Consider the following 16,911-nt stretch of genomic DNA (forward strand, 5'->3'; position numbering starts at 1 on the left):
GTGCGGTGGGGGGTCGTCCGGCGCGGCGGCGGCGCGGCGGGGATCGGGCCGCGGGCGGGCGGCGGGAGCAGCGGGGACGCGCGGGCGGCCGGGCCGGGCACTGACACGAAAGAGCGAGCGCGCGCCCCTTCCGCCCCCTTTCCTAGCCCCGCGCCAGACCCCGCCCCCACCGCCCCCGCCGCGGCCAATCGCCGCTCGCGCCGCGCCGCCCGGCCAATCGCAGCCCCCGCCCCTCGAGCCGCTGCGCCAATCGCCGGCGCTCTGCCGTCAGCCAACCGGAGGGCGCGTTACAGCCGCGGGGCCGTGCGGCGGGGGGCGAGCGCGGGGGGACTCGGCGCCCGCCCGGGAGGACTCGGCGTCAGCCAATGGGAGGGAAGCAGCTCGGCGCCTGCGCGCTGATTGGGCGGCGTGGCCGGGCCTAGGCAGAGCACGTGGCGGGCGGCGGCCACGTGGTGGGGCCGGGCGGGGGTCCCGGGGGTCCCGCGGCCGGGAGGGGCCCTGCCATTCCCCCGCAATCCTCCCGCAATCCCGGCTGCCCCGGACGGACCTGCGGCACCTCGGCGCGGAACTCTGCCCGAGCACGCGTTTGCCTTACTTTTTGGGACTGGATTTGCCCCAGCACTCTCTCTGCCCCAGTGCTTTCTTCACCTCACCCGGCATCCCCTCCGCGACCCTCGGCAGGCACTAAGCACGCGTGGACAGTTTGAGGAAGCATCCGTAGGAGCCGGTCAGCCTGCTGCTGCTGAGGTTGCAGTTGGCACAGGAGCACTCTGTAGTTGCCGCCCTCTTCTGCTTCAGGCTGGGAGAAAAGGCCCAAAGCAGAAGAAAAAAATAAGCCCGTGCTTGCCTGGTGGATGCTTTTGAATTCAGTCACTGCAAGAAGACATCACCTTTCTCCCTATGGAATTTTTCCGCGGCGGCCATAAAGTCGGGGTAGGAATAACCCCAGGGCAGAATGCAGCACCCCTGTTTCACTTGCCACTCTGCTGGCAGGGCTGAGTGCTGCCTTGCCCCTACCTGGCACAGAGTGGCCTTCATTGCTGGGGTTTCCCCACTGCCCTATATCCCCTACCACTTGAAACTGGGCAGCCAGCCAGCTCCCTGGGACTCCTGACTCAGGCATGTGTGACTCTAGCAGTTTGCCCTTCCAAGGCCTACTTGACATAAGCACCTGACTTGGGGAACACAAGATCCTAGTGAGCCCTAAAGAAAAAATGCAGACTCTCAATGAAAGCCGTCCTGCAGGGCCCGGATGTCCTTGAGGGGACACCCCAGGATTGTTCAGTGCCACCTGAAGCAAGGGACATACTGTGGGTGAGGCAATATACCTGGCTCCTAGGCTGTCCTAGTGCCTCTGTCTCCTCTGCTGGGTAAGGAGAGGCAGTTTCCAGGCAAGCTGAGCCATGGCTAAGAGCACCTGCTCAGTGAGAGGTGATGGGATCAATCAGCTTCTCCAGGAGTAAGCCAAGCCTGTGGAGAGCCTGCCACCATCAGCCAGTATGGGGAGGGAAGGAGCTGCAACATAGTGGGGTACTGCCCGTGTCCTGGTCATGTACATGCAGGCAGATGGGGCTCCCAACTGGGAAAACCCTTGTTTAGGGCAGCTGGACTCCTGTGAAATAGCAATGTCTGGCTCATGTCCCACTGCGTGCTGCAGAAGCTGTCCCCAGGTGCATGGGGGACAGTGACACAGACCAAGTGTGGCCCAAGGGGGGGCAGAGTGATGGAATAGAGGACAGAGAGACCTGAAAGGGATTTTTAACTGTCTGAAGCAAGAGCTGATTGCATTCTCCTTACCATGCGTGTGGTGCAACAAAATCATCTGCTATGATGGCCTGAACAGCTCTGCTGACTGTGCTGGGGCTGGCCTTGGTTCCTCTCCGTGCTGCGGAAGGCTGGTTTGCCATGAGAAAGGGACAACTGTTGCTTCAGCCAGGGGCAGTTTTGGCAGGTGGGACACTGCATGTGTCCAATTACACAGTGCCAGCAGTGGGATCTGCAAAGGGCTGGGCTGGCAGCTGGCCAGTCTTGGTTCCCAACCCTGGCAGGGGACTTCTCAGTATGGCCTGTGTTCCGTCTCTTTTCTCAGCAGTGTGTTGGAAGGTTGTCCTCACCTCTGGCATCTTTAAGACTGCAGCAGAACCTAGCATTTGGGGAAGGAGCACAGCACCCTGTGCAGAGGAGTGAGAACCAAGGCTGCCCACGGGGCACTCATGCACTGTGTTAATCCATGCTCCATGTCAATCCGTGCTCCATGTCAATCCATGCACTGTGTTAATCCATGCTCCGTGTCAATCCATGGTCCATGTCAATCCATCCACTGTGTTATCCATGCACCTTTGAACAGGTTTGGATATGGCCCAACCCTGCCAGCTGCTGTTGTGGCCAAAAGGGCCCAGGATGCTGCAGGGAGGAAAGTAGCCAGGGCGTTGCAGATGCCAGTATTTAGGTTGAGCTGTTCCTTGCATCCCATGTGTGGCCAGGATTTCCAGTCAGCCTTAGCAGTGGGCAGGAGGATGCCAGAGTGGAGCAAGGCCAGCCTTTTCTGGGACACACCACATTGCAGGGCTGTCCCAGTGGCACAGCATAGCTCAGCTCCTCTGCAGGCAGCACCAGGAATTTCAAGGCCGAGGCAAGTCTCACAGAGAAGCATCAGTGAGAAGGGTAATTTGGCCAAAAGAGCAGGTTTAACAGGTCTATTTATGCAATAAATATACTTTTGGTCCTTTTATGGCTGTCTCTTGTTGTAGCATGTCTGTGGCTTGGGAGTGTTGATCTAATTCCACAGTTAAAGGGAATTTAGCTGGTTCAATGGAGACCCCAGGAGGGATTTGCCATGGATTCCCAGTTTCTGGCATAGCAGACACTCACCCCTGTGCTTTCCCGAGCCTCACAGCGCTGGGAACACCTTACCCGGCTGCTGCTGCCCAGGGCTGGGGGGGGGGGGGGGGAACTGGGCTGCGAGGCAAACGCGGCCCCCCAAAGGCCAGGAAAATTGGATGACCAGCCCGAGGGAGGCCCCCACAGGAACCACAGATGAGGTGAGTGAGTGTCCCTAAACGCCCTGTTCAGCCTGTGGCCGGTCGCAGCTGCGTGTTTCCACTAGATGGTGACAAAAGGCTGTCTGTCCCGAGTGGGAGCCCGCGGGGACACCCGGCTCCCCCCAGCTCGCCTCCGTGGGTGCAGCTGAGCGAGACATCCTGCCCTGCCTCCTTCGTCGCTCCCAGGAGATTCCAGGATGCATTTGATACTCGCCGGGTATAAGCAGCAGCCAAGTCCAGTCGGAAGACAAAAAGTTTTACCTGTGGCTCGTGCAGGCGTCCGCTGCCAAAAACCTGTCAGGGATCTCCAGCAAAAACCCAGTGGGTCCTCAGGGAAGGGGGAAGCAAGCTAGAAAAGCAATCAAATGTGTCCTCGAGCTCCCCAGCCCCAGCCTGACATCACCCGTTATGTGGTCTGAGCAGCGGCCGATGGGGGTATGGCATGGCAAAGGTGACAGCAAAAAAGAAACCACTAAAAAAGAAAATTTCCTAATCCCAGGTCTCAGTGCTTCTCAAAACCTCTTGAACAGCCCCATGTCCCACTGGCAAATCCTTTTCTCCTTTTGGAGAATCCTTACCCCATCATGCTGCTCCTATGCCAGCAGGTGCTACAGCTAATGGACGGTAACAGGACAGGCAAGCTGGGCCTGTCCTGTCTCCTCCCAGCTGCACAACTCCCCAGGCCCTGATTAATGCAGGACAGCAAATGCATTGGGACTGTGTAGTAGTGTCTGTGCCAAAAGGAGAGTCCTCAAGGATGACGAGTGTGAAGTGGGTGCAGGGCTTGCTGTGCCAAATGGCACTTAATTCAAGTAGCCACAGACAAGTGCACATCCTGTGCCTTGAAATGGGCAGCTCGGGACACACTGGCCTGCAGGGATGAAAGTCAACAGTGCCTGTCTGAGTATGGGATTTCTTCTCTGGGGAGCATCCTTTCTTGGGGTGGGATGCTGCAGGAACTGGCATGGGCCCCTGGAGCCAGGCATACCCATTGTCACTCTGGCAGATGATGGGTGATAACCCAGCACATCCCTGTGCCATTTCCTGGGGTTCGTGGATAAGGAAACGTACGGGTGGCTCCCACAGGGAATTTTGTATGTGCAGATTTAGTTTCTACATGACCTCCAAGTATTCCTTGTAGTGATCATTTCTGGTACAAAAGGGGGTTTCTATTTCCAGAAGGAGCCAATTCCCCTAAGATGTCCCTTCTGGCAGTCCAGTTCCTCTCCCTAGCACCCTTGCCTGGAGTTGGCAGCAGGACCTTTTGGTCTGCCTGTGAGCCCCCAGCAAGCCCACACAGCCACTCAGGGCCTCCCAGCCAGGTGGACTCCCCTCTCGATCTGCTCAGCAGGAGGAAAAAGTGCAGCCCTGGAAAAAAGGATGTGTAAGAAAAAAGTGGGAGCAGAAGAGGACTTGCAGTAGATGTGACAAAAGACAAACCAGGACTGGGACATGTGGAGCAATTTGGGTGGTGAGAGAAGAGCTTGGGAGCACCCTTCTCTCTCCATTGGAGTAGAGAAACTCTAAGTGGAGAAAGTCAGTGAGATGGGAACAGGGGGGCATTTTGAAGCGATGCATGCTAATTGTTTATAACCCAGGGGAAGTCACTCTGGAAAGAAGCTACAGGTGATCCCAATTCAGCAATGCCAGGCCTGCAGCCAGAGCACGTCACCATCCCATGCAACTGCACATCTTCCTGCATTGCCCTGCAGCATTTGGGAAGGCTTTCCAGGACCTTTGTGGAGACAGTCCAGAGGGGGAAGCTCCTCTTTGCACAGGCATTTCTGTGCATCCTATTCCTCTCCCAGAGCTGAGGCAATAGGGAATAGGATCCAGACAAGCACTGGGTCTCCAGGGATGACTGTCAAGACATTAAAGTAAAACATCTGTACACTGTTGTGGCTCAGCGCATCTGCCCCTTGGTACAGCCCCATGGAGCAGTGAGCTGGGGCTTTGTCTCAGTTTGTTCACATTTTACCTGCTGGAAGCTCCCTCTGCTCCCAGGCCTGTGTTGGGCTATTTCCATTTCACAGCGGCTCCCGGGCTCAAGGCCAGCAGAAGGCAGACGCTCTGCCTGGAACAAACCCAAACCAGAGGGTTTTTTCCTTTTTTTACGTTCTCCATAAAAAAAAAAAATTGAATCTTTGTTGAGTCCAAACTGGAAAAGCAGGAGTTTCTCTCCACTCCCCTGATAAGGTCACAGGTTTGACTCCTATGTGGGCCATTCACTTAAGAATTTAACTCAGTGATCCTTGTGGGTCCCTTCCAACTCAGAAGATTCTGTGATATCAATGTTTATTTTTGTGTTTGTGTCTGAGCAAGGGGGTGAGTTCATCCCTGCTTGGGAGCCACATGCACCCATCACTTAGCAAAGGCAGTGAGCAACATGGCATGGTGAACCTGGGGCTGCCCCACGTCCTTACCTCTAGAACCAGAACAGAGCCAAATAACATCAGGGAGAGCAGAGCCGCACACACACACACACGTGTCCCCAGTATAACGTGTCCCAGCCTCTGCCAGGGAGTAGGAGCCAAAACTGCTCTAGGAAACAGGCATCAGTGCCAGTGGAAAGTGCTGGCTGGCTTCTTAAGCTCTGTGGGAAATGTTCTATGGTTTCCCCAGAGAGCTTCTGTCCTATGTTCTCCCAGCTAAAGTTGCCCACTGGGCCCCATCCATGCTGTTTGCAAAGCTCCTGTCCCAGCTTGCTGCTGTGAGGGAACAGCCACCCCAAGGCCTCTCATGGTTCCATGGGGAGGTCCAGCCATGGGCTGAGCTTTTTGGAAAGGGTTACTTTGCCTGTGACTGTTGCCTGCAGAGCTGAAGCGACCTGGGCAGGTGTACAGACCACCTGAGAGCCTGGGAGAGGTCAGAGCTTGGGAGTCAGGGAGACTGAGCCCATCCAGATTTCACCATCCATCTGTCCCCCGGCAGCAAGCTCCATCAAAAGGAGGTTAAAAGTAAGAGCTGAAAGTGCTTTTCCAGCCCAGACCACTCTCAGGCTGTTTGTGCCTCATCCCAGCAGCACACTGGGCTGTTTTACTTTCCAGCTCTCACCACAGAAATTCCCACTTGCAGGATGTGAGATGAAACCACTGCTTTGAAACTTCCTACAAGCATAGTTAAAAATAAGACTCAGAGAAATAATTTTCCCACTGTTGGTGCCTCAGACCTGAAACCTAGTCCTGAACGACCCCATGGTGTCTCATTTAGCTGGGCAAGCTGTGATCATGATGTCTGCATCCTGGGAGGGAGGTGAGAACATGGTTTCTTGGGGAAAAGTCCTCTCTTTCCCATCCTGAACAAACCATCAGCTCACCTCTCTGTGTATGAAATGGCAGAGGAAGCTTAAAGCAGACTGAAAATTACACTGAAAATCACACAGCATCTCTCCTGCTCGGTTTTAATTGTAGAGCAAAGAAAGAAGCCCATCGATTCATCCCGCTGGGTAATTAAATGCTTAATGCTATTGACTATAAAGACATTATGGTTCAGCAGCCCAACACTAATGCATTAATAATTGCTTATATCATGGCAAGGAAGGGGTACGAGCTGCTCCCGAGGAGCACGATAGTTATGTGGGATGGGAGCGCGCAGTGAAAAACCTCAGGGACTGAATTAGTGCCTTGACAACCTGCAGGAGCGAGAGCTTGTCCCAGGGAGCAGGGGAACAGGGAAGGGCTAGAAGGACCATGGAGGAGGGGGCAGCCCCTACCCCAGGGAAGCCCCCCTGGCCATGGCAGTGGAAGGGGAGTCTGGGCTCTGAGCATCAGCACAGCTCTAGGATGTTGTCAGCCGTGGGATAAGGAAGATAAATCTGGGCAGTACAACCCCTTTATAAGAAGCCATGGCAAAGGCATGGGAAGGTCTGCCCACCTCCTGCTGGGCTCTATATTCCCGATAATTAGCTGTCTGCTTTAGCGTATTTGTTATGCACATGATGCGGAGCACAGGGCAGAGTCTATACATTGCCTGGGATTAAGCACATAAAAGTGAGCTGGGTGAGCACTGCTCCAAGCTGGAGAGGCCGATTTGCTTGCTGGGAAGAGCAGAGTCAACCCTCAGAACGTGGTGTGCCAGTGGCTACTGTGCACTTCCCAAGGGGGGTGTCACCCAGTGAAGGGTGGAGGCTGCACAGCCTCCCACCTGAAGGGACTTCAGAGCCCAGCACATGGCAGGAATCCCATGTCCCATGGACAGGAGAGATGCTTAAGGGCCGTTTATAGAAGATGGAGGAAGGACCTGCAGCATAATGGGGAGAGCAACCCTTTTCAAGACTATCCCCTGCTGAGTTCTTTTCCGCCTCCCCAGGATCGAGGCATTGCCCCTCCAGCCATGGCACACTGAATTACCCCACCTGCAACCACTTCAGGGACAGAGCAGACATGGCCTAAAAAGCCACCAGAGGCACAGATTCCACCTAAGCTCTCAAACCCCTGCCCAAGGATAAGGGGAGCCCACACAGCCCTTCCTGACCTCCAGCATGAAAACCAAAAGCACTTGCAATTTTATCTGAGCAAATGCAAGTACAGATCATGCTGTCAAACCCTTATTTGATTTGTCTTTCTGGTGGCTCTGCACTGTTTGCCTTCATTACTTTCTCTGCTCTGTGCCATAGTCCAATAATGCAGCATCTGCCCAATAAAAGGTCCATGAATATAATTTACAAGTAGTTGGCACCTTCTGCCCTGTCTGGAAGGGCAGGCTCCCTGGGTACACTGCTGATTGGAAAAAGTGTGGATTTTACAGTCATTCTCAGTGGGGTAAGTAACCTCTGAGCACTGTTTGTAGGTTGATTTATCTTCATGAGGTTGCAATTCTCCCGAACACTTGATTCATGGCTTGAAATTGAACCTCTTTAAGTATATTTCTTTACAGAATCTTTAAAAAAAAGTAAGTCTGGAAAGAAAGAGAAGGGAAGGTACTTTCTTACAGCCCCAGGGATGAGGAAGAAGGTGCCTCTGGCGCTTTGGATGTGTCTGAAGGGGGACACTGAGCCAGAGGAGAAGGAGCACTGGTGCTCCCAGTGTCCCACCTCCCCAGGTAAGGCAGCCCTGACTGGGTGAGCTGCTGCATTTACTCTAGGAAAGCCTTTCTGAGACTGAGGTGAGCCTAAATACACACCTGTGTTGGTACATATGGGTGTATAACAGCCCCAGTAAGGGTTTGTTGGGTTATTAGGAAAGAAACATATTTCCTGAGGATGCTGTGAGGGTAAGGGAACACACTGCTGTGTCTCCACACTCCTTTGCTCCGAGGCTTTGGGATGTGCCTGTGCAGCCATGGGCAGAGGCTGGGGGCTGTGCTGTGGAGCAGTGCTTGCTCTGCACCCTTTTTCAGGAGCAAAATGAATCATCACCACTCTGGGTGCTAAACCCTGCAGCCTCCGGGCTGGAAGCCTCATAGCCTTGTGCCTAAACTTGCTGAAATTGGTGCAGGTGGCATCACCCTGTGCCTTTGGACTGAGAAGCGCCCAAACCGGTCCTGCCGCCTTGCTGGGGCTCATCCTGTGCCGGCATCCTCACCCTGGCTCCGGGCATCACTTCCAGGGAAACTGGAGCTCCTCCACACTAAGTGCTTCCTGCATCACCCAGACACCTTTTATCACCCTTGAAGGTGATAAAAGTTCCCCAGTGGATGAGCCATAGCCTGGGAGGGAGCAAACCTGTTTGCAAAAGGAGATCTCACTGGGAGAAAGGTCCAGAAGGAAAAGGGGAAATTAAAGGGAAAGTACAAATATTTCCAGTCACAGTGGTGCCAGATTTCTCTATTTTAGTGGGTTTTCTTTGGCCCCATCACACTGTGGGTGAAGGCTGCCTGTGCAGGCAGGAGAAAGGCAGCTTCTGTTCAGGGCTGCCCTGAGCCCTCATGAACACCTGCAGCAGTGGCAGGGCTTGACACAGAGCCTGGTCTCACCAACCATCTCCTGCCAAAGCCTTGGCCAAAAACCAGGTTGGGGTGATTGAAAAGATCCTGCAGACTGGCCAAGTGCGGGGGACCAAGAGCTGTTCCCACCTCTAACACAGACAGGGGAGACAAGTGCATCCCCAGGTCCCTGTGCCCACACCAGCTTTGCAGGAAAACCAGCTAAAGGCAAACCTCGGTGAGTCTAAAAGAGCACTGAGCTGAACTTGCACTGTCATTACTGCAGGATTAGTGCAGTGCTGCACAGTCTGAGCTTCACCCTCTTGGGACTGAAAGGTGCATTTAGCACAGAAACGACAGGAGGGTGCAGAAATGCATGGAGCAGGAAGAGTCACACTTTGCTTACTCATATTGAGCCATCTCTCTTTTGCCCAGTGCCTCAGACCAAAGGGGCACAAAAGCAGGACCCATTTTTCTACCTCTGCTGCCCTTGCTCTCAGCTGCAGAAAGGAGATCCTGCTCCTGCCACCACTGATTCTGGAGTGAAGGCAGTTAACAGGGGGGATCAGAGGTACAGCAGCAATGTGGGGGCTCACAGCAAAATGCCTGGCTGTTTTCTGGGAAAAAAAGTTAAATCCTTCACATGTGGGATAAGCCTGGTTTTGTGGGGCACAGAACAGCCTCCTGGAGGAGGGAAAATTAAAGCAGAAGGTCCTGAAGATGCCAACAAGTGCCCTCTGGCCACATCACACTCATGAGTGTCCCAGCTGTCAGAAGCTGTTACTGTGAGGCCACCGGTGAATTCACACCCACTGGTGCTGCAGCACCGGAGGGGACCTGCCCTCACCAGCAGGGAGGGGACACAGCTGAAGCAAATCCCCTGGCAGAGCAGGACTGCAGAGGGACCATGTCACCCTGCAGTCTGTGCTTGGAGATGCCCCAGCTCCCTCTGGGCACTAAATCGAAAGGATACCAGATTGCTTGGCCTGGTCTTTCCTGTTGTTTTAAATTGTTCTCCCAATTCCTGGCTCGAGCACAGTCAGGCTTTGTGACCAAAATCATCATTGGCACAGAAAAGCTGAGTGTTGGGACGTCCTGAATGGGGCTGAAGATCCCCAAACCTGTTTCTAGTAGGTTTGGAAGGGAAACCATGGACCATGCAGAGGGTGCCTCACTGCTGACCCCAGCCTCTCCCAACACACACCTGCAGAATAAAATTGCACCAGTGTCAGCCAAAGGACCTGTTCAGCTCTGAAGCTGTTGGGCTGGGGAGACACTAAACTTCTGGGGCAAGGAAGCAGGCCAGGAGCTGGCAGGAGCAGCAAAAAGACACAGAGAATTCCTCCCAAAAACCGAGGAAATGCTCACATACACAGCCCATCAGACCAATCTCAGCTCCAAGGGTAGATGGTTTCCTACTGCAACCACTGGCTTTTGGAACAGAGTTAAACTGTTACATCTCCCAGCTATGTCTGCACAGAGACAATCAGCAGAGGGACAAAAATCGTACTTCTAGGAAGAAAAACCTTTAAATGCTTCTGTTGTCACGCTCACCCCACCCCACTGGGTTCAAATGGATGTTTTCAGTCCAATTATCACCACTTACTGTGTTTTCTTTCTTTTAGCTTTTTGCTGCTGCATATCTAATTCAACCATCCATGACTGAATCAGTAGAAATGCTTCTTATCTATCTCGCTTCTTCCATGGGAAGGGCCTGAAGGACCCAGCCCTCATCTTGCCAATGATGCTTGAGCACGGCACTTGCTGCTGTGTTTCAGGTTCCTGCCAGATGGACTCACCGCCTGTCAGCCAGGATTGCCACAGAAAAATAAGAACGAAACCCAGCTCAAACCATTTGCTTTTCCATCTGTGCAAAGCAGTTGTTTAAATCAGCGCCGGCAGAGAGGTTTGGAGCTGACACCAGAATAAGTTTGGAGAAGTGAAGAGCTGTAGAGAGATGTGGATCTTCCTTTAGCCAGAGCAGAAATCACTGGAGAACATCAGAGGAGTGAAGAGCTCACAAACCACGATGCAAAAGTCAGCTTGAGCCTGGCATTGCTAGCAGGCTCCCAGGATGGCTTGGGGCTGTAGGTGTGGGAGAGAAGAGCAGGCAGCAGCAGCAATATCCTCCCTGCTCCTTATTAATACAGCGGTGAGGCTTGATGGGTCTCCTAAATTATAATGTCTTTCTTGTCATTAACTTGATTTCTTTCTGGTGACAGCAGCAGCAAATTGGTCCCAGCTGTTCTGAGCAAGGGATGAGAAATTAAAAGGAATTAAACAAGCCAAGTGCTGGAGGGGTTGGTGTGCAGGGGAGGGGGGATGGGATGGGATGGGATGGGATGGGATGGGATGGGATGGGATGCAGTCATGGGGGTAGTGGGAGATGTCAGGAAGGGAGAAATGGGCTCAGGGCTCACGCTTCTCCCTGCAAGTAGGACACTGAAAAGCAGGTGTCTGCCACAGTGAGGTCTGTCTGCGGAGGGGACAGCCCTGTGTATGCTGAGGCTGGTGCCACACAAGAGGACGCATGGAAGCCCCTCAGGGATTCCCTCCTTTGAGGAACATCCCCTGCCTGGGGACAAAGGAGGGCAGTGCTGCTGAGCTTCTTTACAAGCCAGTACAAGAAAGTGTCAGGCAGCAAGGAATTTTTATCAGCTGTCCTGGAAGAGGCAGGAGCTGGGGAAAACCAGATTTATGTCTGTGTCTTTATTTTCTGCTGCCTGTTGGCAGCTCTTGCCCCTGAGGCACTGCCTGCCCTGGCAGGGCATGGAGAGGGTCTTGGAGAACCCCTCCATCAGTCTCTGCCAAATACCTGCTGGGAACCTGTGTCCTCCCCTCCTGGCAGCCCTAGGCTGATTCCAGCTTTTGACCTGGCTTGTAGCCCCAGGGCCAGCTGGAACCATCCTGTGCCTGATGCGAGCTCCGGGGGGGCAGGCAGGGATGTCTCATGCTCAGTCTCAGCATCGTTAATGTGAGATGGTCATTAATGTGAGACAGTCACTCCGCCCGCCCAGGAAAGATAACAAGAAAGATGAGTTTGGCCTCCGAATCCTCTCAGACAGCTTTCTCCAATGTGCCACATTAAATAGTCCTGAACTGAGAAGACAAACTCGCCCTGTCTGCCATGATAAGCACAAAGAGTGATAAACCTACGTAATTAAAGTCTGCCGCTGTAATAACGTTTCAGCAGAGACTGCTGGAATCTAGCCCTGAGCCTGGGTCCATATCTTGGGTTTTAGTTATTTTCATTCAGAGTTATTTTGGAGAGATTCAGCCCAGAGACTGCCAGGTGCCGGGAGGGAGGGGAAAATGCCATCTGGGCATGGTGGAGTGGAGGAGCAAGGGCTGTTGTTCCCTTCCTGACTAATGCAGAGAAGTCCTTAGCAGAAGCAAATACCTTCAAAACCATATTTGAAGAGGAGCTGACCTTATAGAAAAGCATATGGTTCATAAGGAGGCATTTCCCCTTGAGGTACTGTACCATTGCCCTTAGGACCCTGGTCAGGGACAATAGGGACTGGTCAGGGACCAGTTTCACTGATCCTAAATATATATAACACTAGATAAAAGCTAGCTTTTTCCAGTCAGGGCATCCCAGCCTTCCTCTTCTTGCTGGAATTTGCTTCACGCCAATGAGACCCAGAGAGGTGGTGCCCCCTCATCCACCAAATCCCACACAGGAGACCAGGGCAGACCCTGGGACGTGTATGCTGGGGACCCTAAGCACAGCTTGAGGGGCTGTAGGAAAGCCCTTTGCAGACTGTTGTCCTCCAGGTCAGTCTCAGGGCCCTGAGTCCAATCCCCCCAGTGCTGCCAGCAATCTCAGCCAGTTGTTAGGAGTACCCGCTTGCCTCAGAGCTCTGCCATCCAGACGCCTCTAATCCACTTACTGCTGCGCTAATTATCTTTCATCACTTTCATTTCTTAACCAAAGTGTCCCCATGAACAAAATTAAGCATCACACAGGCTTCTCTGATATAAATTCTGCCATCTTTAGCAACCACACAGTTGCTACAGGAAAAGGTGTGGGCTTACCAGTCTCTCTCTTCTAACCCATTGTGGTGGGGTTTTAACCGTGCCCCAGGTGATGCCTGTGAAGGTGCCCAGTGGCTTTAATGGGTTGTCCCTGCTAGACTGTGGGGAAGGTGCATTGCACCTCTGTCCTTGCCCTCACCCTGCCAGCAGGATGGTGGGACTTCAGACACGGAACAACACAGCCCATCACTTCTTAGAGATGTCCTTTGTCTCCCTAGCCCTAGTGTTTTCCCTCCCTATGTCCCCTAAGGTGGGGAGAGGTGGGGTACAAGGGCCCCATCACTTCCCTGCACATGGCCTCATCCCTCCAGGGCTGTTGGGTTTGCTGTGACATAGAAGGGACTGTCCCCAGTGCAGGTGACAGTCGCAGTGCACCACAGCTGAGTCAGCCTGAGCACTCAGAGCTGCACCTGAGCTCCTCCATCCAGGCCCTTGGCTGGGCTGTGCTCCCCATGCTGCCTCTTCCCAGCCTCCCTGCAGCACGTGGCTTCCTGGAAGATGATTTCTGTGAGAATCCGGGCTCTTGGGGAAGCCACCGAGGAGCCAGGCAGGAAGATGGGCTGCCTCTGGTATGGGCCTAAAAACTGAGCCCAGAGGTATCCCTGAGGAGCAGAATCAAATTCTACATCTATACATTAGGGGCTGAACTAGATGGCATTCAAAGGTCCCTTCCAACCTGAACTATTCCATGATTCTGTGATTTCTTGCTGTTTGTTTGTCTCCCTGCCTATCTCATGCTGCCCATCACCATCTCTAGGCACTATGTGTTGGCTTTTCACCACCACCACTAGCCTGGAATAAGAGAAATAAATGAAATATGGTTCAAAAAGCACCCTAAGCTCAAACCCAGCACAGTTTCCTGACGTCTACATTTTCCTGTTTCCCTCCTCCCCTAACAAAGGCTGGGATCTCGGTGGGAAAGGCTGGTGTGCTGCATCCATGGCTGGGTTTGCATCCAAACCTGCCCCCCTGGCTAGCCCTAGACAGGGACTGTTCATTCCCAGGGTCACAAGGGCTTTGCCAAATTCATGCTGTACAAGTTTTCCCCATCCCATGGCTGTGTGAAGGAAAGGAAAAACAACCCTTCCCTTGAAACCATTTTCCCTTGCAAAGGGGCGGCAAAAAATCCGCTGGCACACTCTGGAGCCATTTATCATGGCTACAAATATACAAGGCAATTGCTGTAAAACTTGAGTTTGGCTCTGTAAAGGAAAAAAAACCCCACCCCATGCTTGTTGCAGACAATCATAGCACAAAAAAAAGCCTTACAAGGCTGGGGCAGCCTCATAGATGGATTGCTTTTTAATCCCCAAAGCTAGGGTGATAAATCTTTTCACTGGGAGCTCTGGAGATGCTGTGTCACTCAGGGCATGCAGCAGTGTCGGGGGAAAACAGCTCCAGGAGCTGAGCAGGCACGGGGGGGCAGGAGGGTTCTCCTGCAGCCAGGAGCAGGTGATTAGGCAGGAGCTGGCAGCTGGACAGAAGCTACACTAAGTTTGGGAGGACAGATGGACAAGTTTTGGGGAACAGCTCTTCAGAAACAAAGTGTTTGGAGAGGAGATGGTGGCATGGAGCCCAACCTGACCACGTGCTCTGTATTGCAGGGACAGAGAGATGCTTCTCCCAGCTCCGAGCAAAGACACGGAGCAACGGCATCCACACACTCCCTGCATCTCCTGGCCCCTCAGTGTACCTCTACTCTGTCCCATCTGGGGTCCCTTGCGCCCTGAAATATTTATTTGGCTCTCAGACAGTGTTTTGGAATGCTCCTTCTGCCCAACCATCCTGAAGCACCAGCCATTGCCCCTGGCCAGTTACATGGGTGGGAGCAGTGGGAACACTTGCCCATCCTTGGCTTCTGCATTTCCCTGTCCCACAGGGCCCTTTTCTTCTAAAACCACCTCCCTGGTAGGAATAATCCTTCTAATTTATACTGAGAAGGTGGCAGGGGCAAGACTGATCCTGAGGGCTCAGGGCAGTGGGGAACATCATCCTTGGAGCAAAGAGTTCCACAATTCCCTTCCTGAGGGCTGCAATGAACCCAAGGCAGGAAGGAGTCATCAACCAGTGCCTTCCCCAGTGATGATGGAGAGGTATAAAATGCTCCATGAAACCATTCTCCCTGAGGAGATCAGTTCCTTTTTTATTAGGTTTCATGCAGATTTTACTATTAATTATAGGATTAAAGGACTTGCCCAGCAGCCTTTGATTCCAGCATCTCTTGGGAGCCTGGCTGGCATGTAGTACCTGGGAAGTCTCCACATCATAAAAACCCAGCCAGGGGAGCAAAGTTTGCCCGTACATCTCCACCCAGGAATTGCCACCAGCTGTGCTGCAGCTACATTTCTGCCAAGCTTTTGGGATGTTTTCCAGGGTGATCCTGGCCCAGCTGTGCATGTGGAGCGGGTGGTGGGGCAGCCCCAGCATCACCACCCAATATATCAGGGCTTCAGCAGCACATTCTCCTCCTGCATCTCAGAGAGGAGAATTTGGGGTCACCAAGGAGGATGGGGAGTCCCAGGTCAGAAGATGTCTGGGCTGCTGGGAACACAAGGCTGGATGAAGCCAAAGCCAATGCCTCACCTTTCTGGCTGCTCTGGACTCCATCCCAGCTGTGCTGAGACCGAGGACCCTGTAAAAAAACCCTGGGAACACACACTCTGACACTGACCAAGGAGCTTGAGCTGCAGCAGCCACAGCTGTATCCCTGCACAGCCTGACTGTTCAGGAGCAGCAGGACAAGTTCTCCCAATGTGCAGCACGAGGGACCCCAAAGCTCCATGCGGGCATTTGTCACTACATTGTAAAATACTATCGACTGCCTATTAAAAAGCCATTCCCTGGAGATTTGTGGCTGAGGAAGCAGCTGGGTGAAGTGAGATGGGGCAATAATGGCCATCAAAGAGGCATCAGTCACATCCGCCCACGCAGCGGTGATGAGGGGCCCCACGTGGCTGCCAGGGTGCTGTCCCCTGCCAGGACCATCACTGACAGGAGCGAGAGAGGATGAAATAGACGGAGCTCGATGCCCTTGGCCACACTGACATCCTCCAGAGAGAGGCTGCAAGCAGTCAGCAGGACCCCGAAGTGCAGAGTTACTGCAGCCCAATGCCCACCCTCACCCAGCAGCACCCAACAGGACCCCTCAAGGGCTTAGGAAGGGTTTTGCCCATGTCAGACCCAGCTGTGGGATGGGGAGCAGGGGAAGCCAGCTGCACTGCCCCTGAGCCAGGGACTGGATAGTTGGGAGCAGGAGGGAGTGTGCCAGCCCCAAACCCTGCCTGTTCTTGGTCACTGGTCTGGCTGTGGTCCCATGCAATGTGCTTAGGAGGGGCTGGAAGCAAAGCAGCAGCTGCCAGTGCTCTGCCTGGGGCTTGCTCATCCAGTATTTCTGCTCAAGCAAGCCCCAGGCAAGCCCAAGCTGACCAGAGGCATGACCATGTGATGCTGAGTGAGGGGAGCCTCCAGAGCTGGTTGGGAGGGAGTTGGGGCTGAGTAAGTAGTGCAAAACAAGAGCTCAAACTGCTTGGGCAGTCCCTCAGCTCCTATTTCAGATCCTCAATATTTCATCCTGCAGGACCTGGTGTACACAGGGAAGGCAGCAGCATTGATCTCAGACAGCAAATCGATGGGTCCTTCCAGCCTGGGAGAGCATGACCAGTCAGCCCACGCTCCCTGGCATTTTCGTGACATTTTCCGAGCCGTGTGTCTGGGGAAGGACTGATGGCCACAGCTCCAGAGGCAGCTGTCCCTCTGCAAAGGCCCCAGCCCCAGCTCAGCCTGAGAGACCAGGAAGGGTGCAGGCATCCCACTTGTGCCCTCCCTCTTGTGTCCTCAGTGTGCCTGGACCCACAGACCCATGACAGCAGCAGAGCCCCCAGGGAGATCCGGTGAAACACCCCTGGTGTCCATCACCCTGGCATGTGGCCCATCCATCACCCTCCCCAGGAGCATGGCCTGGGTTCAGCCC

Source organism: Corvus kubaryi, unplaced genomic scaffold (genome assembly GCF_017639235.1).
Source record: "Corvus kubaryi isolate FWS band 111438036 unplaced genomic scaffold, C.kubaryi_AGA036_p1.0 37397, whole genome shotgun sequence".
Taxonomy (NCBI): Eukaryota; Metazoa; Chordata; class Aves; order Passeriformes; family Corvidae; genus Corvus; species Corvus kubaryi.